At 36.9% G+C, this 22,543-nt stretch overlaps 1 protein-coding gene across 1 annotated transcript in view; it reads left to right on the forward strand.

Annotated features, from left to right (window-relative positions):
* Positions 1-1,058: 1,058 nt before the first annotated feature.
* LOC114525126 overlaps positions 1,059-22,543 on the forward strand; it is a 69,838-nt gene continuing 48,353 nt past the window's right edge. Inside the window, exon 1 of the mRNA XM_028546343.1 lies at positions 1,059-1,171. The gene's annotated coding sequence lies outside the window, so the exon portion shown is untranslated. The remainder of the gene's footprint in view (positions 1,172-22,543) is intronic.

Genomic DNA, 22,543 nt, shown 5'->3' on the forward strand with positions numbered 1-22,543 from the left:
ACAACAACAACAACAACAACAACAACAACAACAACAACAAACACAACAACAACAACAACAACAACAACAACAAGATTAGCCGCGTGTGGGGACCAGTTCCTGGTCCAAAAATACCGACACTATAACATGAAGTAAAAGATTCGTTTTTTGTTCGAAGGATAAATTTTTTAGAAGGCCTTTATGGCATGATTACCAGATGATCTAACAAGTTGTCTTTATTTCCTTTATTTTGTGAAGTAAACCATGTTCATTTGCTTCAATTGATGCATCTCAGCTTTGTTAATCTGCTGACTGATATAGCAACTGCGGTGTGGTTATGGGTGCCAAAAATATTCTATTGGGTGCATTCTAAAATTTTGTGGTATTCAGGCCTAAAAAGAAAAATAACGCGTAAACATGCAGGCTTAGTTACGGCGCCAATTTCTTTTGGCCTGCCTTGAAAAAATTAAGCGTAGCCTACCAAAAATTTTTGTTCTATAAACGGGGCTAAGTAACTGGAGTTTCTCTACTGATATTCTGATATTGATTAAAATTCACATAAAAGCTTTTTTGACTAATCCTGTTTTAATTGGTAACTGCCATTTATGTTTCTGGGACTAAACAAATAGCTTTGGAACAGCACATTTAGTGTAGATCTGCACGGTAGAAGATCTCTGGTCACTTCCATACGAGAAGGATCCTAGTTTTCAATGAGGAAGATCTCGCCCACACAAAACAAAATCAGTGATAAGGAATATTTACAATGAAAATTAGACTATAACACAATTACACTGGTTCTGCAGAGTGTTTTAGAAAACTGCAACTGGCGTAATTTATCACTAATTGATCCAAAGGGTGCGTGAACACAATCCATGCTTAGATATTCCGTAATTGAACTTTGTGTGGTTTATTCTAATGTCAAATACGTCAAATATCAGAAGCATAATTAATCGCACGGATATTGAAATGCTCTCTCCAATATCAACTTATGCAAATTATAGTGTTTTTGACACACCCTGTATGCATGACTTCAGTTCATTAAATAACCAGCAGGATATCATCTCAGTGTTTGGTGTATTCTTGTTCGCTAGGTTTGTGTACATTTCTCAGCGTCTATTTGGTTTATTTCTGACTTAAATCACGTTGGATTATGGCGACGTAGTTGGATTATCGGTTCCAATAATTGATAAAGGTACGTTCTTGTCTCTTTCTTGAAGATTATAAATCATTTTTCTTCGCCATCAGCGAGGTATGCTAGACACGACACAGCGCTCTGGCGTCATGTTAAAACGTTTAGCAAGACCTTGAATAAAATCCAAAATCTTGCTCCGAAATATCCTATATTCGTCTTACTATAGTATATCATGTTGGTTTTCAATAATTAAGCGATTGGCTTCAGCAAATTTGTCTTTTATAACTATAGTAAAAGTAAATTGTTGTTAAGGCTCTGATATTAGGTCATAATGTGTCATTTATTGTAATAATTGGCACCAAGATATAAATATATTTGTTTTATCAGAGGATCATATCAACCATCAAGTTTCCTGTTTATATGTCACTAGTTTTAAATCTGTTTATTCCACTGTCAATTTAAGTCCTTTCCTTTCTCAGAGGCTTTCAAAACTAAGAATTTACAGTCTGTTGTCTACATCACAAGAACAAAGCTGTCTGAAAGATTTAAAACTGATAAAAAAGAAGGAACTAGGTGGATTAGTTTGACATAAGGTTTGAAACTGTAACATGACTAAAGCGCATCTGTGCTTTGTTAATCTGCTCATTTATATAGCAACTGCGGTGTGGTTATGGGCGCCAAAAATATTCTATTGGGTGCTTTCTAAGATTTTGTGGTATTCAGGCCTAAAATGAAAAATAAGCGTAAACAGGCTTAGTTACGGCGCCAATGTCTTTTGGCCTGCCTTGAAAAAATTGAGTGTGCCGTACAAAAATATTTGTTCTATAAACGGGGCTAAGTAAATGAAGTTTCTCTGCATGGGTTCTTGCCTTGGTCCGCTACTGATATCCTGATATTGATTAAAATTCACATAAAGGCTTTTTTGACTAATCCGGTATTCAATTGGTAACTGAACATTTATGTTTCTGGAACTAAACAAATAGCTTTGGAACAGCACATTTAGTGTAGATCTGCACGGTAGAAAATCTCTGGTCACTTCCATACGAGGAGGATCCTAGCTTTCAATAAGGAAGATCTCGCCCACACAAGACAAAATCAGTAATAAGGAATATTAACAAAGAAAATTAGACAATAACACAATTAGACTGGTTCTGTAGAGTGTTTTAGAAAACTGCAACTGGCATAATTTATCACTAATTGATCCAAAGGGCGCGTGAACACAATCCATGCTTGGATATTCCGTAATTGAACTTTGTGTGGTTATTCTAATGTCAAATACGTCAAATATCAGGAGCACAATTTGTCGCATGGATATTGAAATGCTCTCTGCGATATCAACTTATGCAAATAATAGTGTTTTTCATACACCCTGTATGCATGACTTGAGTTCATTAAATAACCAGCAGGATACCATCTCAGTGTTTGGTGTATTCTTTTTCGCTAGGTTTGTGTTCATTTCTAATTCTTAGCGTCTATTTGGATTATTTCTGACTTAAATCACGTTGAATTATGGCGACGTAGTTGGATTATCAGTTTCAAGAAATGATAAAGGTACGTTCTTGTCTCTTTCTTGAAGATTATAAATCATTTTACTTCGTCAACAGCGAAGTATGCTAGGCACGGCACAGCGCTCTCGCGTCATGTTAAGACGTTTAGTAAAACCTTAAATAAAATCCAAAATCTTGCTCCGAAATATCCTATATTCGTCTTACTATAGCATATCATGTTGGTTGTCAATAATGAACCGATTGGCTCCAGCAAATTTGTCTTTTATAACTGTAGTAAAAGTGAATTGTTGCTAGGGCTCAGATATTAGGTCATAGTGCGTCATTTATGGTAGTAATTGGCAAATTTATATTTGTTTTATCTGAGGACCATTTCAACCATCGTCCTGTTTATATGTCACTAGTTTCAAACTGTTTATTCCACTGTCAAATTGACTCCATTAGCTTTCGCTAATTCTTCGACGACTGCGACAATCAATTATAAGCAGAAGACAGCGCCTTCCAATCGTTTTTATGTTTTAATTCCTTGCATAAATTTATCACCAGCTCATTGTTGTCTTCAGAAGTTCATTTCAGCTGATATTTATATTGGAGCAACAATAACTATAACCTAATATTAACATATAATTTAAGTTGAAACTGAAATATGTAAAAAACTACTGATAAATATTCAATGAAAAGAATTTCACATGAAATTATTTGATCATCGAGCACTAGAAAGTGTTGGGATCATCAGCAAGTATCATTTACTCATGTGAGATTTTCGAATGTCAACGTTCCTCTTAAAAATGCATGTGTTAATATGTTTCTGTGGACGCATTGATATTATTGACAATTTTTAATTAGTTTTGAATTGGCTTTTTCAGTAAAATATCCATAGTTTATATTTAAAGTACTTGGTGTTGAACTCAATGTTTGAAGTCAACGTTAGTTTTGGTTTTACAAGGTTTCAAAATATTGTATATATCAGCATAGACAATCCAAAAGACATCCAAGATTGTCTTTTGGATTGTCTATGATATCAGAGATCTCGGCACAAGATGAAATCAGAGATTATACGAAGTAATTACGCACATTAGGCCGATGCATTTAACACCACGGATATTTTACAACATTGAGTTGAACAATTTAACCAGCAGGATACCATCAGAGTGTTTGGTTTATTCTTGTCTGCTGGATTTGTGAACATTTCTTTGCGTTGATCAATTTATTTGTGGCCTGTGGAATTATGTCTACGTCGTGAATGATCAGATTAGATTTCGTAGCCATAGGTACGTTTTTATCTCCTTCAAGATTGTAAATAATTTTATATCGTCAACAGCGGAAGTATGCTAGGCCCGGCACAGCGCTGTGGCGTGATATTATAACGTTCAGCAAAACCTTGAATAAAATCAGTCGTTAATTTCGTTCATAATATCCTTCATTGGTCTTACTATAACATATCTTGTTGGTTGTCAATAATTTCGCTTTAGCAAATTGTTTTTCGTGACCGTAATAATATTGACATAAAGGCGGTGGAATTACGTCATGGGTCGTCTTTTACCTTAAATTTGCCACATTTATCTTTCATATGTTTCCTCTGACGAGAACTAGCGCTTTGAATAGAACTTTATATTTTAACAATAATCCTGTTTTTTCATTCTGACCAACTAGATTTCGAAACCAGTCTCAGCTTATTCTACTATCAAATTGTTCCTTTTCTTTTGCAGAGGCGTTCAACCAAGAAATATAGTCTGTTTATATCACAATAACAAGCCTTTGAAAAGTTTAAAAAAGCTAAAAGTATATATCTACTTCTCGCAAAGAAATCCTGCAAATTTGAAGCAATAAAACGACTCGATTGACAACTATCACACGAAGTAAGCTTTAGGTCGACAAATTAAATAACCACGGCAAAGCGCTCTGGCGTCGTATTAAAAGCTTCAAACTGGCTTTGTTTGATATCTTAAGTTTTCTCATCTCACGCATTGTTGGTTTCTAAAGCCACGTATTAACTTGCTGGACAATTACTAACCAGGCCATCGTGTTTAACAAATAAGCTGTGGAGTAACTTTATCTTAAGTTGTGTGGAATAACATCATGATGTGGTCTCTTTTAGAAATAAGAAGTTTTATCATGTGAAGAAAAATATCTTATTCAAGTTGTCATCTTTAATGATCGTTTATGGTGATTCGTTTAACCAAGTTTGAGGTAGGAAATTTTAGACACTGTTGATATTTAAAGAGATGATGTAATATGCAAGATGAAAGAATCTATACAATTATATCGCCCGTCCAACACGACATGAAGTCAGCAAAATGAAGTATTTACAAAGAGCACTTCACTGGTTGAAATTAATAAAGCTATAAATTCGTAAATTTTATTGTCTTACAATGACGTATGAAATTTGTAGTTAAATTCAATAATACATATGTCCTATAGTGATAATTAACAATTTTCGCGTACTGTAAGTTTACAGTTTATGCATTAGACCAAACTAAATGTTTTCTTCGTCGCACACTGCTGCACTTAACACTCACACAACAATTTTGACTTGCACATGTTGCGGGGACAAAATTGAGATATTCTGCCATTTGTGTCGTCATATTGAGCACAAAATGAATGACAAAAATATGTCAATTTAGCTGCCACAGACTAGGAAATTACCACGAGTGATAAGTGTGCAATTTGGAGAGTGACTAGTACCCATATGGTTAATTACTGCAATTGTGGTCGTGTTATCAAGGTAGACACGAATATAGGTATTGGTTAAGGATTTACAATAAGTCTTTAGTCGTAAGAACAACGCTAGTGACTCCAAATAGTTAATGTGGCATAATTTTTCGTCATCTGACCAAAATCCTCCGGTGCGATTGCCCTCGTAGACCGCTTCCCAGCCAGCGAGGGAGGCATCTGTTGTGAGCACATGGGACGGTTGCCCTCGCGAAATAACATTTTTTGACTCAGCTATATTTCGGCCCACCACTGAAGTTCAAGTTTTGAGTCTTCGGATAAGGACATGTGTGCGTCAAAGTGTCCCGTACATGATTTGAGGGCTTCGGTTTTGTTACGTTCTAGAGCTCTATAGGGCCCATGCGCTACCCCCGTGAATGATGAAATGATCTTACCAATAACTTGCACAACCTCCCGAATAGTAGGCTTATGTTTTGATAGTAAAGACACGCATAGTTGTCGTAAGGGGGTCCTCTACCAAAAATTTTTTTAACCTTGCTATTCATAGTACCAAACTGATACTTTAGTATGTTGTTAGGCTATGGTCACTGACAAAAAGTACATACAATTGCAAAGTTGTGTTGCCTCGGTTACCAGAAAATGCCACGCCTAATAGCAAAATGGATGCCATTTTGCAAACATGATAACTACACAACCATTAACCATAAAATGATGAAATAACTTTTATTTACTCAAAAATAACATGGTCTAGGAGTTGAACTAAAACTTTTTAGGTTGGTGGGGTTTTAGCAGTTTTACAGGCAAAACAATTGAAAAGGTTACAATACATTCCATTGAATTAGATACCACTTGATATCTATGCATCAGAATTTAATTTCTTTAGTTCATCTCCTAGAGCTACTCATACTGAGGCTATCCTGAAAATTTCAGCAAGATAGCTCCAAAACTTCTTGAGATATCTTGCATACAATCTCGGAAATTGCTGAATTTCGGCATTTTGAGAAAAATGCATTTAAAGTGTAATATTAAGTTCATAACACAAACAGGTCTAAATAACAAGGCTCTATTGCTATTTTATTGCTACTGTACATTTTTTACCACATTAGAAAGCTCCTGCTTCATAAGTGGTGCCCTCTCTTCCTTTATTTTTATCTTCTTTCTTCTTTTTCTGCCAGCGGAGGATTTTTCGTCGCTTCCTTACTTCAGGAGTGTTCCTATGTTCAGCCTTCCTTACTCGCAAACGATCACCTTTTTCTATTCCTTCTTCAAAGAAATGTCCTGGAACTAAGTCCATCTCTTCAAAATGTTCACAGCTGCTTTATTGCCAAGATTCAAATGAGCTACAGCATCATATGTTCCAAAATTCAGGACATCCGCTCCAACAAAAATGGTTTTCGGCAACCGGTTCCAAATCATGCCATTTAGTGACTCATTCTGGTTTTGGGTTTTTCCATCTAGCACTTGCTCAATAGTTCATCATTGCTAAGCCTGGTATAAATAGATTTGAGCAATGCAATAATATCATCAGGAAGACCTTCACCGGGTTTGTACAGCTTTGTATTGTTTGCTTTATCTTGTGCAGAATTACTGGCACTGTAGGCATTTGAATGGAATGGAGGTGGCATGTTCATCAAGCTACAGAAACGTTTCAGTGATGAGTGTCATTGTCCCATACTTCGCATAGCATACACAAATCGCTTGTTGATATAAAACGAGTGCTGAACTTTATTTCATGTATAAAAGGTGTACACCCAACCACATGTTTGGCAACGAACACGAAGATGAGATGCACTGCCTTTTCGTTCACGTGGGTCTTCTTCCAAAACAAGACAAGACGATGAACCACATTCACTGCAAATCATTTGCTTAAAAACATAGTTCAGGATCTCCATATCAATAAATCGATACCCTGACACGGTAGCTGAAACTGGGGGAGCATTTCGTGGACATGGATTGCCAATCTTACGAGCGGAAGCAGAAATATTTGGAGACGAATTGCCTTCGATCATTAGTTGAAGTTGATGGCACAACAGAATCATTCTCAAGACGCGCTTTCCTTACAGAGTCCGTGAATCTATTGCCATGAAATTTCCATTTCCTTACTCTTGAACCTTTCCTTAGCATCGTGAATATATGAATATATAATATCGGAATATGCAAATAACGCAAATTACGCTTGACGAACGCTTGAGAGTTGAGAACACGAGAACAACACAATGAGTTTATTTAGCTCAAAAGACGCCTTCAGATCGTTAAAAGAGCTTTCAGCGGGTGTGTTAAGAAAGCAGAAGACTACTTCATATAATATACAGAAAATCGTTCTCATTGGATAAAAAGAAGGGCTTTCAGGCGGGATTTTCAAACAAAAACAGCTGTTGCTAAGGGCGTTGCTAAGGCAGAAAATAGCCAAAGGTTCAGGAATTTGCTTTTTTTTAGTGTGTTGTAGTATTCTATGCGCACTGAAAATTTCTGAGGCCATAGAGGAAGGTTGAAAGTACATATAATGACTGTCTTTGAAAATTCAAAAATTTCGAAGTCAAAGTGAAAATTTTAGTAGAGGAAAGGCTAATTTTTTCTCTGATGTTGGGGTTATCGCATGTCGACAGAATTAATTTTGAAACCCAATAAAATCAGTTCCTGAGAAACCCAGGTCGTCGAATTGTAAAAAGATAACATCGATAACATTAGATACACATTGTTCAAAGGTGTTACCTTGAAGGAAAAGATCGTCGATATAACTAGCAATGATATGGCCCAATTTGTGGAGGGTAGTCAAAGGGGGTTTTAGTAATTTTGTGAATGTTCGTGGGCAACTTGACAACCCGTTTAGCAAACAAATGAATTGATATAGAACTCCTTGCCAAACAAAGCGAAGGTATTTGCGATCAGGATGATTGATAGAGACCGAATAATATGCGTCTTTAAGGTCGAGCGAAGCCATGAAGCAACCTCGTTCTATCAGCTTCAGTATAGAGTGTTGGCTATTCATTTTGAAATGATGATAAAAAACAAATTGATTTAGGCCTTTAAGGTTTAATATTAGCTTGCGGCTGCCTTCTTTTTTCGGTCTGATAAAAATATTGGATACGACCTCGCCTGGGGTGTGGGCAGTGAACTCAATAATACCTTTAGCGACCATTTTTGCAATTTTCTGTTCTATAATATCCGATTCCCTGATCGAAAATGGGATTTTAGGACATGGGCGTGTTATTGTCGGAGTATCAAATTGATGATGGTGCCTGTAACAGTGTTCAAGCTTTCTGGCTCAGAAGTTAACTTTTTCCTTAACTTTGACTTACTAAATTGACTTACCGATAATCTAATCTGTTTGAGAGTACTCAAGATTTCCTGCCGGGTTTGTTTTTGAACATCGGTTTTTTCTGGCCCTTCCCCAAAAAATGAGGCCTGTTGTCAGCCCGATAGTCAGAATTGTTGTTTCTCGGTGGACGAGAATTAGTGAAACGATTATCGGGTCGATATGTTGGACGGTTGGTCCGGGCTTGTCTATTTCGGCTAGCGCCAAGGGTTTGGCTTATATTACTCGTTTCTTTGGCATCTCTCACTTGTTTAGCCAAATAATCACCAAAGAGTAATGGCGGTGGCCTAGCCTGGTAGGCAGTTAACATGATCAGGTTGACCTAAAGTCATGGGGTTTTCAGAAGATTGAGAATCACTGTTGGTCGGATTCATGACAATATTTTGTGTTATCCGACTTATCCCGCGAAAAGCTAAATTGTGAAATAAAGCCTGAAAAGGACTAACTAATAAACCTTTACCAAATTACTCTACGTTACTCTAAGTCTCTTATTCTAAGTAAGCCAAATTACTCTAAGTCTTGCTAGAATAATAAGTTTGAAGGATGCGAAGTTGCTTTTTAACAAATCCTCAGCGATGGAAGAATTTCATGTTGCGGCTAAGAAAGCGTGTGTACAATGGCTTGGAAAGCGAGCGTGTGCTTCACATGGTACTCCGTAGTGACGTAGACTGATGACGTATATAATTGATTTTGAAATGAATAAGACGTCTCCAGACAGTTTAGGTAAACTAAATAATTTAATAATAGAAATATTTTGTTTTTGTTTTTATCAAATGCGCACCCGGCTACTAATACGAGTTCATGTATTTCTTTTTTGTTTCAAGTGAAAATATATGCCTTATGTCATATAATAAACTTTTTATTAACCTTGCCTCCTCGGTCTTTACCGAGAATTATCGGACCTCAATCTTTTTGTACAAACTTCGCTCTTAATTCGAGTTCGGTCTGTTCAAAAAGACCTCGGTGCGATATCTCTCGGTAAAGACCTCGGGCTCAGTTAATAAGAAGTCATGATTCTTATTATAAAATGACGGTATTTATTTAGTTTTGTCTCTTTTGTCTCACTCACATTACATTCTAGCCGCTGATTAGGTGGGTTAAAGCTACAATCAGAATTTGTTCTTTCTAGGTTTTAAATCTACATTTCATTCCATCTGTCCGTTATCCTCCCTGAGAATCTTGACCATGTAGTGGAATCATCGCTTTGAAGATTTGAGAAGGTACGTTTGTGTCAGTGTTGGTTACGTTTCTCGAATATTAACAGTATGAGTGTCTATTGTATTCTATTGAGTGGCATAGTACAGTGCTGTGACGTCATAAAGTTCTTCGAATATTAACAGTATGAGTGTCTATTGTATTCTAATGAGTGGCACAGTACAGAGCTGTGACGTCATTACGTTCTTCGAATATTAACAGTATGAGTGTCTATTGTATTCTATTGAGTGGCATAGTACAGAGCTGTGACGTCATGTTAAATGAACCGGTAATCAATGCAATATAGAAATAATTCATAACACGATTGCGAGGCTCAGGGGCTAAAACCTGACAATAATCAAACACTAAACACCAAATAAGGCAGATTAGTTTGTTTTGAGATTAAGGATCGATCAATACAGTTTTATTTTAACAGACTCGATCCCTGAGCGCCTAATAGTACTGCATAGACTTACGAAAATATAATAATTCAGCTTAAGTGATTACATGCTGAGGAGGCACAGCCACTAGTCTGAGAAGAGAAATGTTTTATGGGATGAAGTGTTTTTTGTAAAAATAAATGATCGAGAGTTTGCTGAAACAGCTTTTCAAAATTATCGCTTGAATTAAATGGAATTTATAAAAGACTTCAACGACAGTTTGCAATCGAAAATAAAAAAAAATCGAGTAGCAATAGAGCTTAATAAATACACGAGATATTTTCATAAATTATTTGACATCAAAATACATTTAGCTTATACCATGTCTAAAAATGAGAACAGGCTTTTAAAATTTATAATATCAAGAAAAATCCCATTTTCGCACACAAATAAGACAGACGGAATGTTTATGGAAATTCTAAAATTAAGTTAATGTGAGTTTGTCATAAGGGTGGTAGCAAGTCAGAAACGATACTCCTGAAACATATGTCTCTTCACAAAATTTTTTTCACAACAAATCCCTTCGTTTAACAAGATCCTTGCGACTTTCTTCTACTCCATCCCATTATTTTTCTCGGTGTAGCCTATATAATTAGTACAACCGTTTTGTTACAGTAATCAACCGTGTCCTACGCTATGGCTTCTAACGAGCTGCAAGAAAAAGCAAATTTTACAAGACTCAGTAAACTTTTAGTTGACAAAGGAACTGAGGCTTTGAGAAATACATTTGATACCATCCATCTACCTGTTAGTCTACCCGGAGTTCTATCTAGAAACAAAAGATCTCTTCAAAAGTTAAAACCTCGAGTTATTAATAATTCGCAGTGGGATTTACTGTTTCCTCCGTCTGGCAACCCTCCAGATTCCAAAACCTTTGATGTCACATTACTTACAATTCTATTCCGGAACATTTGTGGTTTTCCATCAACAGGATGGAGTGTAATGCCTCCGGATACTGATAGATCAGAGCAAGCGAATATCACAAGAATCAAGTGTTACAGAAATGACGTTATTGCACATGTAACAACAACTCGAGTTGAGAATTCAACATTTCAATCTTTATGGAAGAAAATTGCCCAGACATTGGTAGAATTGGGAATTGCACAAAGCGATGTCGACGATTTGGAAAAATGTCCTTTAGGACCCGAAGAAAAAATATATGTGCAAATGCTTAAATATTGGGAATTGCGAGAAGATGAGTCTATTAAAAAGCTTCGAACAATTGAATGTTCTGTAAATAATTTAACAAAAGTTGCTGAAGAAACGCGCGATGGACTAAATGAATCGCGCGATGAAGTAAAAGAAACGCGGGAAGCAGTATATAAAACGCACGATGCAGTAATTGAAATCCGCCATTCATTGTCCAAACGATCGGTATCAATACCCGGGGACACCATTCCTAAAAAAAAATCCCGCATGGAAAGTGATAAAGATTTATTACGAAAACTTGCTAAGCATAATTTCAGGAATAAAATTCAAAGAAAAGTAGAATTTTTCCTTCCTGGAACAAGACAGTGGTTGTTAAAAGAAGTTGACGAGTGGTTTTGTAGCAGTGAGAGTGATTCACGTATAAAGTTAATAACAGCTGGACCAGGATTTGGTAAAAGCGTGTTTGCCGCTAAAATCTGTGAAGATTTTGAGAAGAATGGAAAGCTGGCTGCTTGTCACTTTTGTGATTTCAGTGATTCAAACCTAAGAGATCCTATGGTGATGCTGCAGTCTCTCGCAAGTCAGATGTGCAAGAGCGTCTCTGGTTTTAAAAAGCAGCTCCTTGATCAGTTACAGCGACCGCACCAAGTCAAAAACCTCAAAGATGCCTTCCAAATATATTTGCAAAATCCCTTAGCTGAACTGGAAATAAAAGAGCCACATTTAGTCGTGATCGATGGCTTGGATGAAAGTGCTGCAGATAATAAGAATGAAATTACGCATTTGATTGCTGAATATTTTCCTGATCTTCCCGAGTACATCAAAATCTTGGGGACGAGCAGGCCAGAAATTTCCGTTGCTGATCTGAGACTAAGAGACGATCAAAAGACAGACATTTCCAATGGTGATGACAACAATAACTTAGATCTTGAACTTTATTTTAAAGAATGTTTCCCAAGTTTAGTCCGCAGGCAAAATAAATTACTTTCCATTTTTGTTGCCAAATGCCAAGGCTCATTTCTCTATGCATATCATTTTCAGTCTGGGCTAAGGGCTCGCTATGATCTTGAGAAGATAACAAATAATGACGTCATGGAGTTTCTCCCAGAAGGTCTGCATTCTGTTTACGAACGATATTTTAAACGCCTTGAAGACGAGCTTAACACCATAAAACACGAAAAGTTTGATGTGTTGAAAATTTTGAAAATGCTGGCTGCTTCCGAAGGACCTCTTCCCCTTACTTTTGTCGCTCAGGCTTTTTGTTTAGCTCCAGATTGTCGCGAAACGAAAGACATCATCAAAAAAGTTAATGAAACCGTATCGTGCTTGTTGTACGTTCAATGACATGTAACCGTTTTTCACAAATCCTTTATTGATTGGCTTCTAGCAAAGGGCTACAAAGATCACCAGTATACTGTCAAGGTCGATGATGGACATAGATCGCTTTGGCTTTTATGCGAAAAGGTTTTTAAAGGAATTGTGAAAAATGTTCGCTCAGGACGTGAGGTGAAGTTTACTAATGACGTAAAATACGCTCTAAAATATGGTTTAAAACATCTACAAAAGGGTAAAATGGAAGAAGGTGTGTTTTGGTCAGTTGATGTTATTATCGTATGTTATATGTTAACTGTAATAATCGATTTACGTGATTTGCTGCGTCCCTGGCTCACATTACTGCAATGTTCCTGGATTAAAAACGAAGATTTACGCGGCCGCATTTCGTACCATGTCATTGAATTTGAGTCTTTTGAACTTACCCTGGAACCCCTGTATGAATATGGCGATTATTTAGAACAAGTTCTTTCGACAATATTGTCACAATGGTATTTACAAGCGGTTCTTACCCGTTCTCCAGAAGGCTATTTCAGCGATGATGAGAAGAAAATCGCGGAGACGCTACTATCAAACCTTTCACCTTTTGTCGAGTCGAAATCTTACGAAGTTTCGGTTTTGCCGCGAGCAGTCGGGGGACACAATCACGTTGGTTTTATTACAGCTGTTGCTTTATCTAACGATGAGAAAAGTGTAGCAATTGTAGTAGATAATTTTATCGATGTGATATCCCTACCAAGCTTAGTTGAAATTATGAGTTATTCAACAAAATTGGAAACAATTCCATGCTGCACATTTTCTCCGGACGATTCGCTCATATTATTTGGTAAACTGGAAACGGCGTTTAACATTGCTGGAAGAAAGGAAGTTCCATTTTTCCCTGGAAATGAAGAGGAGTTCGCGTGCTGTACATTTTCCCCTAACGGCAAAAGACTGGTGACTAGCGACGGTTCAAACAGCATTAAACTATGGGACGTTGCTAAACAAACGCTGCTGTCGTCGCTTTGTGCTGGATTTCCTGTTCGTCGGTGTTCTTTTAGCATCACAGGGTTATTTATTATTGGAAATTCAAAATCTCAATCTTATCCGGGTTATTCGTTGTGTGTTTGGAACGCCATCACATTGCAAAGAAGTGATAAGCGAACATTATCTCACGGGGAAAGGGAGAAACCAGTTGTGTTAAAGAGTACGAAATGTGAACGATGTTTTCAGCGGGGATTTAGGAAACCAAATTCTAAACGGTTAAAAATATGGAAACGTTGGAATTATCCTAATACAATTTCTTGTCCGTGGATCTGCAAAGGTGTGGAGTGTATTTTTTCTTCGGAAGAATTTTGTTATTCGAGTGACACAGAAAGTATTCCTTTGACTGCGATTGTTGCTTGGAACTATCTTGCTGCCGCCCCTGCTGACCGTTTTTACTCTCAAGCAATTAAAATACCAGCTTTAGAAGATAACCTGTGGCTCTATTCAGATTATGAAAAACTAATTGTCTTTAATACATTAGCTCCTAAACAAGAGCAATCCTGTCTGTCACAGCTAACGAAAGTTTATTCGAGTTCGTTTTCTCCTGACGGTTCTCGACTTGCATCCTGCAACTCAGATGGATATATCAACGTATGGAATGTCTATACCAGCCAAGTTGAACAACGTTTCAAAAGCAGTCAATGTGGGTCAAGGTTTTTATGCTGGTGGTCGGAAAATTTCTTGTTTGTTATTAGGGAATTTATTGACGAGATTCCCAAATTAACGCGATACCCGGTAGATGACAGTCTAGAGATATTGTTTACTGACAGTCAGGACGTGGCGTTAGAGAATTTTTCTGAAGACTTGTCTGAGTTCTGGCTGGAGGGCTGGTTTCGTTTCTTAGATTCAGAGGTTGGTTTTTCTGAAGGCTTTGCCAGCTTTGCGCTCGGAGGCTTCAGAGACTTCATGAAAGTTCTCGATGTGAGAGATGTTGATGGTCCTGTAATGATCAATTTGCCTGGAATTGAGCCTGAGATGGAAGTGGAAATCTCGCCTGGTGGTGCCTTTATCTCTGGTTGTAATAAGAATAAATGTTATATTTGGAAAAGAAATACCGAAAAACCAATTTCGTATGAAGTCTTTCATCACCGTGATGATGTTCGCGGGACGTCAGTCGTAGTTTTCAGTTATGATTCCAAAGTCGCTGTAGTCATGGAGAGAGATAAGCGTGAGATAATTGATTTGAACACTGGTGATTCTCGAAATATAGCTTCTAAATTCAAGTCCTCTTATGATTTTAGCGAGTCATTTTGTATTCACAAAAGAGGAATTATATTAACTTTATCTCATCACCTGATAACATTTTTTGACATGGACTCTGGCGCGATTCTTAACACTTCCTATCAACGATACTTGGAGACTTTTAGGCCAGGCCAAAGAATTAAACTTTCCCCAAAAGAAGACGTGCTGGCTTTTCCTGACTACAAAGGTGATATGGTGTTTCTTCGACTGTCTATTCCACCAAATCCTTTGTTGGACGATATTAAGCGACGGGCAGCTGTTTTGTAGGACGATATTAGGCGAGGTGCTGTAGTCAATCCTTTCTTTAACCGGAATAAAGTCGTCTTGCGGAAAAAGCTCTAATTAGACTACTTTTAGCGCAATCTACACAAAGTTGTATATTTTCTTACATGTTGGGTTTCCTGCTGGTTGTTTATACCCATTAAATGAGAATGTCTAATAACTATAAATGTTATATTTGGAAAAGAAATACCGAAAAACCTACTTCCTATGAAGTCTTTTATCACCGTGATGGTGTTCGCAGAAAATCAGCTGTAATTTTCAGTAATGACCCCGAAGTCGAAGTAGTCATGGACGACAGTAGTAATGATCAGAGTTAGATAATTGATCTGGACACTGGTGATTCTCAAAATATAGCGTCTAGATTCAATTTTGTTCATTCGTTCACCAGGTCATTTTGTATTCACAAGAAAGGAATTGTATTATAACTTTATTTGATCAGCTGATAATATTTTTTGACATGGACTCTGGCGCGATTCTCGACCATACTTACCAACGATATTTAAAGGTTTATGAGTCAGGACAAAGAATTAAACTTTCCCCAAAAGAGACCATGCTGGCTTTTCCTAACAACAAAGGTGATATGGTGTTTCTTCAACTGGCTATTCCACAAAATCCTTTGTTGGACGATATTAAGCAACCAGCAATTGATGGACCATTTTATACTTAAACAAAACAATGATGATATCTTCAATAGTCAATACATCTGTAGTATTTTTTGTAGAAAAAAATCCGCAAACTTTTTAATTCCGAAACGCTAAGTTCCCATTAAATCCCGTTCTCCACTTGCAGAATTTATTCTCGCGAACTGATAAAGAATTAGGAAGCGATCCTACATTTTCGCGGGAAATTTCTTCGCAGACCAATCACATCACAGGTTTTTAGATTCCGGTTCGCGTCGTGCGAATAAATTCCCCGAGTGGAGACCAAGCTGATGTGAATATTTTCTATGAGAATGAAATATCTGTATAAGGCATACGAATGGGAGAGCTTTGTTTTGTTAACTAATAAAACGTGGTGTCTTTAATAAACGAACACGCAACTATATTGATCTGTAAGCAAACTAATATCAAGTGTTGAAATAGGATATTATGACTTAGAAGGTGTCTGGTGCACACAAGTACATATCTGCTTGATATTTAATCATAGGCTTTTGCCATTTATTGTAATTTGTATAGATTTGTAATTTTGTAAACCATTTCATGATTTGACTTTGTTGACTGTTGATGAAATTCTTATTTCCGTGTTTGTCTTACATCCCTAAAGTTGTCTCGTGTGATATCAACTTGGAGGTAATTATACCAAGATCCAGGGTTGTTAAAAACTAATAGGATGACTCTATTTGGCTACGTTATTTATCCAACCCTGCCATGAACAATATTCATCTTGAGAGTGGATCAAAACATGGTCTGAGTAAACTTGAATTTTGTTTCTTTTTTTTGTGAACGTTTATGAAAATTTCTACACATTGGAGACAAAATGATTTTTGGTTTCTGCCAGCATCGGACCGTAGATCAGTTAACTTTATAAATGTATTTTGTGAGCTAGTTTGAGGCTGGAATAATTATTAAAATGCTGAAGGTAAGAGGGAGTCTCCTTTTTCGGCAAGATTCATTTTGCGTTCTCAAATTACACCCGTGAGATAATCAAAATCGTCCAGGGATCGCGGAGGGAGAGAGAGGTAGAGGGGGGATAGTTTTATGTTTTGAAAGTTTTCCTCAGTTTTTCTGTTCCGCACCGAGTTGCAAGAAATGTATTAAGACTGAAACAGTGGCTCCGACAGATTTCAATTTTCCTATTGTGGTCATTCCTCCCATGCAGGAATTCCTGCAATGTCGAAACAATTGGGAAAAATGTGGTTCTTCCAATAACTTTTCACTGCGTTCCCACGGTACCAGATCCGCTGGTCACGACATCTTTGTTTGCCCCTAAGCCTGGTTCTCATATGTCACCGACGGTCGGCGATGCATTGTTTGTAGTCGTTGACGAAGTAACAAAGCACTTTATTCTCCAGTGATCACCGACAATAGTCATCGCCGACCGTCGGTGACATATGAGAATCAGGCTTTATGAAACAACGATTATTAGAAAATGCTTATCAATTTGATAGATTTGGTATATTTATTCAGGACACCGCCGTCTTTCATTAATTAACTTCAAAATTCGACCTGGTCCGATAGTAATCCGATACCTTGTCAACGGGGCTTTAAGTGTTTTTCATGCGCAGGAACAAGGGTGAATTTCGTTTTAGACCAATCAGCATGTTTGTTTACATTTTCAGTAAGCCAATCAGAATGCATAAATCATGACTACTCACTTCCGGTATTAAGTATTTGGGATTCTGATTGGCTCTGCTTGAAAAATGTAAAGAAACATGCAGGTTTGTTCAAAACGAAATTCCTCCTTGTTATACGCAGGTACACCCACGGAAGAATGCTTTTACATTATTATTATATACCAAAATTAGCGGAACCTCGATCTTAACTGAGTTTCTCACTTCTCTATGCTCTCCCCAGTGTTTTAAAGGCGGTATTATTTGAGCGGTTATCTCAAGCCCCGTTTACACTGCACTCAACTTATTGGTACGGCACGGCTAAAATGGGCACCCGTACCCAATTTTATTAGTGTTCAGGCTACCAAAACAAAGGCCGAGTACAAATGAAATGGGTACGGGTGCCCATTTTAGCCGTGCCGTACCAATAAGTTGAGTGCAGTGTAAACGGGGCTTCAAAATATATGATTTAGATATATCGTTCCAGTTTTCTAACTTTAGTGTGCAGAGCCATATAGCTCAGTGGCCACACCCAAAAGCTCACTGAGTTCCTGTTCTCTTTGAGTCTTTGTATTTCTTCAAAGTCTTTGTTCGTTATTTGTCAAAATGATCGTATTCTTGGCCTAGAAGCTCCCAAAGTAATCCTGGGAAGTGTTGATTTAGTGTTTGAACAAAACTAAAGTTGTTTTAACAAGCTTTATCCAGGCAGACAAGCCCAAAGACAAAGGCATACGGCTTCGGACCAGTCGTGGTATAAATATACACTACATAGACAAGACCAGATTGCCGAAGGTATTAAATCAAGGTATGTTTTCTCTCATATTGCGATATACGAATGCGTCTTTGTCTATTTAGCTATAAATAACAATGTTTTGACCGGACGGTTTGGTTTATATTGGTGTACGTTTCACGTAGTATATATTGCACATTGTTGCTTTATATATATTCATTGCTTTTATATATTAAAATAATAGTAACCAGAAATATTCACATCTGATTTTGCTGGGTACGGGAGGAATTTATTTTTCAATGTTTTGTAGTTAAGATCATATGCAAAGTAATACACCAGTCAGCGCTATAGTTTTGTTTCATCAGTTCTGCTATAAAATGGTCATTACATTAAAACACAGCTAATTTTCAATTTATACCATGCTTCCCTGATTTTAATACAGGAAATCAATTTTAAAACATTTACTAATTTATTTAGACCCAGAGACATGAAATATCTTTCAGGGGGAATATCATCATTTCATTCACTTCTTACATGTCCATTTTAAACATTTTATTCCACTTGCTGAGATAAAATTATTAGAGTTATCACAAATTAATTAGTTCAGTAAGTTCAACTTCAAATGAAATCACCAATTGTTAGAAAAATTGTTAGGAAACTGATTTGGTTGAAACCAGTTTGAAACTGGATAATTATCACATAACCAGTAAATCATTAGATGAGAATTTTATTAGAATCTGTTTGCCCATCCAAGAGGGTGAAATTCCTCCATAGTCAAGCTGTTATTTTTTGTCCTTTCTTGTCCTAAAAATCTAATCCATGCCAAATATGCATGTTTATGGCAGGGAAACTCCCCAGTTGGTGCAAAGGGGAAAATGTTTTCCCAAATGGGTTTCCCCTCAGAAGCAACCTTCAAATCACAGAATACAGATCAAATTTTATAATATTTTTCATGACACATTATTCATACTGTAGTCTCATTAAGATTTATAGGTTAAGACTCACTTGATCACATGAGTCAAACAATATATGTTATATCAATTGGGTGAAATCAAACACAATCCAATGGAGATTTTTCATAATATATTTGTAAATTCTAAATTGATTGATTCTGATTAGATTACAGTTAAACTATTATAGAAACAAACTTAATCACAACTCACAGTACCTGAAGAGTCGATCTCCACTGATTGTCAAACTATTGTTCTCTCTCGCACGCTTGTCTAACAATGGACCCGATATTCTTATGTTCTCTGTTTACACTAACACCTAATCACTAATTCAATCACATCTCATGTAAATCAAATAGGATCATGCTAAATTTATTTAAACTACAAAATAATTAATAACAAAAATAATCTAATAATAATAACTAAAAAAATCAAACCATATGTAAACTGTGTGATCCAGAGGTGATGAAATTAAAAGTCTCATAACACTCTGATTTTTTAACAGTGTTATTCAGACAGTATTCATAAAACTTTCAAATGTTTCTTGCATGTGCATGAGAACTAAAATGCTACTTTATTTGCAAAAAATTTGTGTGACAAGGCGCTGCACTTGCATGCAACTTCAAGCTTGTCAGGGAAAACCCTTTTTTTGAACATTAATTTTAAAAAAGTTACTGTAAATGATCTGCGTATGTTCACTAGTTAACTGACTCGAAGGTTTATCAGGTCAGGTTGATTGGCATGTATTCAACTTTTCAATCCATTATACACCACATGAAAAAGAGTTGGGCATTTCACATAATGGCATCAAATGTGGTATAACAACTGCCTGAAATAGACAAAACATTTCTCAATGTTTCGACCAGAGGGCCTTTGTCTGGACAGTTAGAATGAGAATAAATAGGGGAGAATACATGTTTTGTATGGGGCAAAACACGTGATAAAAATGGGCCAATAGAAAACGCCTGACTCTGGGCTAAGAATAGCCCGCAATGAGGGAAGCCTGATCAGCAACGAAAACATAATAACATATTACAACCATTGACATACATAATTAATACATTATATTATATATATAGCAGACATTAGAAAACACCGCTGTCTTTCATTAGCTTCAAAATTTGACCTGATGGTAATTCAATACCGTGTGAACGGCTTTAAGCCTTTTTCATACGCACGTAAACCCAAAATTGTTAACTCATCGCCAGAATAATATGATGTTATCAATAATATGATGTTATATGATGCAACAAATTTTCAGACTACAGTTTAGGACCCTCGTGTGACTATAGAGACGCATCATCCGTCTGTTATTATAAATACAGGATATTAACCAGAAAACAGCTCTTGTACACGCGCTTTTTGCCACATAAATATTTTCCAGGATATTTTCCCATTTTCGATGCACTTAAGTAAGGCGTGATTTTGTTTATGTTCGACATATTCGTCTACATATGGTTTTGCCCATGTAGATTATCATATTCTAAATTTTGAACTAGTGCGTTTGTGATTATAAATGATTTATCAACAACATGGTAAAGTAGACATGGTTGGTTGTGTGTGCATGTAGGTGCAGAACATCGCTGTGGCGTCGTATTGAATAAACTTGCATTATTAAATGCCTGGCACTGCACAGCGCTTCGTCGCGTTGTGGTCTTGTGTGATACTGATACTGGAAAAACATTCCTCGGGTTTTTTGCATTTTCTAAAAAATTCGTGCTTTCCGATCATAAATATATCGACCTTGTCGAAAAATTCGGACTAGAAGTTTGTGAAATTTACGGTTCAAGTTCGATTTTTAGACTCTTTATTGTTGAAATTCCTAACATTCCATCCCGCGGTCAAAGAAATAGGAAGTGTGACACAGCTCGATCTTTTGATATGTATTACTACGGTGTTATATAGCTGCGTCTATGTAGAATTGGGATTCCGGAGCGATTTTGACGAATCCGCTTTTTGCAGTCACGAATTTTAATTTATAGACAGAATATAATTACAACATGAAGAATTGGAGCAGCGAAAAATGCACTTTTTATGCCGCGAGAGACTATATACCGCATCTTGAGGTTTCAGACGTACCGCATACATACCACATATTATGTAAAAGTATGATATCAACTATTGTAAACAATGTAGAGTAGTTACTAATACTAGAAAATTGCATTCCTAAAATTAATACGAAGTATCTACATTAAGACTGAATATGTAGGCTATCTATCTATATTACTGACATCATACCATATTGATATTACACCGCATACGCGTGCATGATATACCATAATTAATGTTATGGAATTTGTAACTGCTTCAAACGCGATATACTTATTATATAATTTGCGTTCACTCACAATCACTCGTGATGCTCATATTGCGTGTTTTTGCACTTAAAATAAACCGGAATTTGATTAGTATTTTCTCACCTCTACTTAGAAAACATCAGCTAGAATTGCGTGCTTGCTTTGCGCGACAGACACAGTGACACAGTGCATCTAAGCTTGGCTACCGCATTTCCCTCACGTCACAAAATTCAAACCTGCACTCGCACGCAATCGGTACAATCTTGCCCTATAAAAGGAGTGCGTTATGATTTACTAAGCATTTTGAATTCAACAAGCATGGCTTCCAGCACGAAGAGAGCAAAGAGAGGGAAATTTTGCGTCTGCGGAGCTCCTGGATTGCGCAGTTGCATGAATACATATCACGTTGAGGGGATATCGATGCATAAGTTTCCCGCAAATGAAGAACAGAAGAAAATGTGGGTAAAATTCGTGCGAAAACATCGGCCGAATTTTACTCCTACGAGTTCTTCAGTAATATGCTCAGCACACTTTGAGAAATCTTGCTTCGGAACACGATATCACATTGACGTCCCGGACGAGCTGAAACCAAAGGCCAGATATCTATTAGAAGGGTCTGTACCAACAAAAGTTTCGGTTGTTCTCGAAGAATTACCAGCGACATCGCGTACGAAAAGAAGGGTGAGTCTGGCGATATTCTATGCAGCAAAACATTCCTCATTTGCCTATATGAAATATTGTGTCCAAACAGTTGTTTTGTCATAGTCGGTCAAAGCTTTTTTGCAATTTGAATTGAAAATAATTGTGAATCTTGCAGATTTTACGGGATCAGCTATCTCCATCGACAAGTTGCGCAGGCGAATTATCCAGTCCTGAAGCAGTGTCATCGGCCCACAAAATAAGTGACGAGGCAAGTCCCGATCAGGCAGAAATGTTAAACGTGAGCATGGAGGAGCTTATGCAGAAAACGGAGGGGGAAGCAGAGGGTGACAACTCAGAGACGGGTCATGAATCTCTGTGTGTAAAT

Source organism: Dendronephthya gigantea, unplaced genomic scaffold (assembly GCF_004324835.1).
Source record: "Dendronephthya gigantea isolate DGI-Jeju-01 unplaced genomic scaffold, DenGig_1.0 000033F, whole genome shotgun sequence".
Taxonomy (NCBI): domain Eukaryota; kingdom Metazoa; phylum Cnidaria; class Anthozoa; order Malacalcyonacea; family Nephtheidae; genus Dendronephthya; species Dendronephthya gigantea.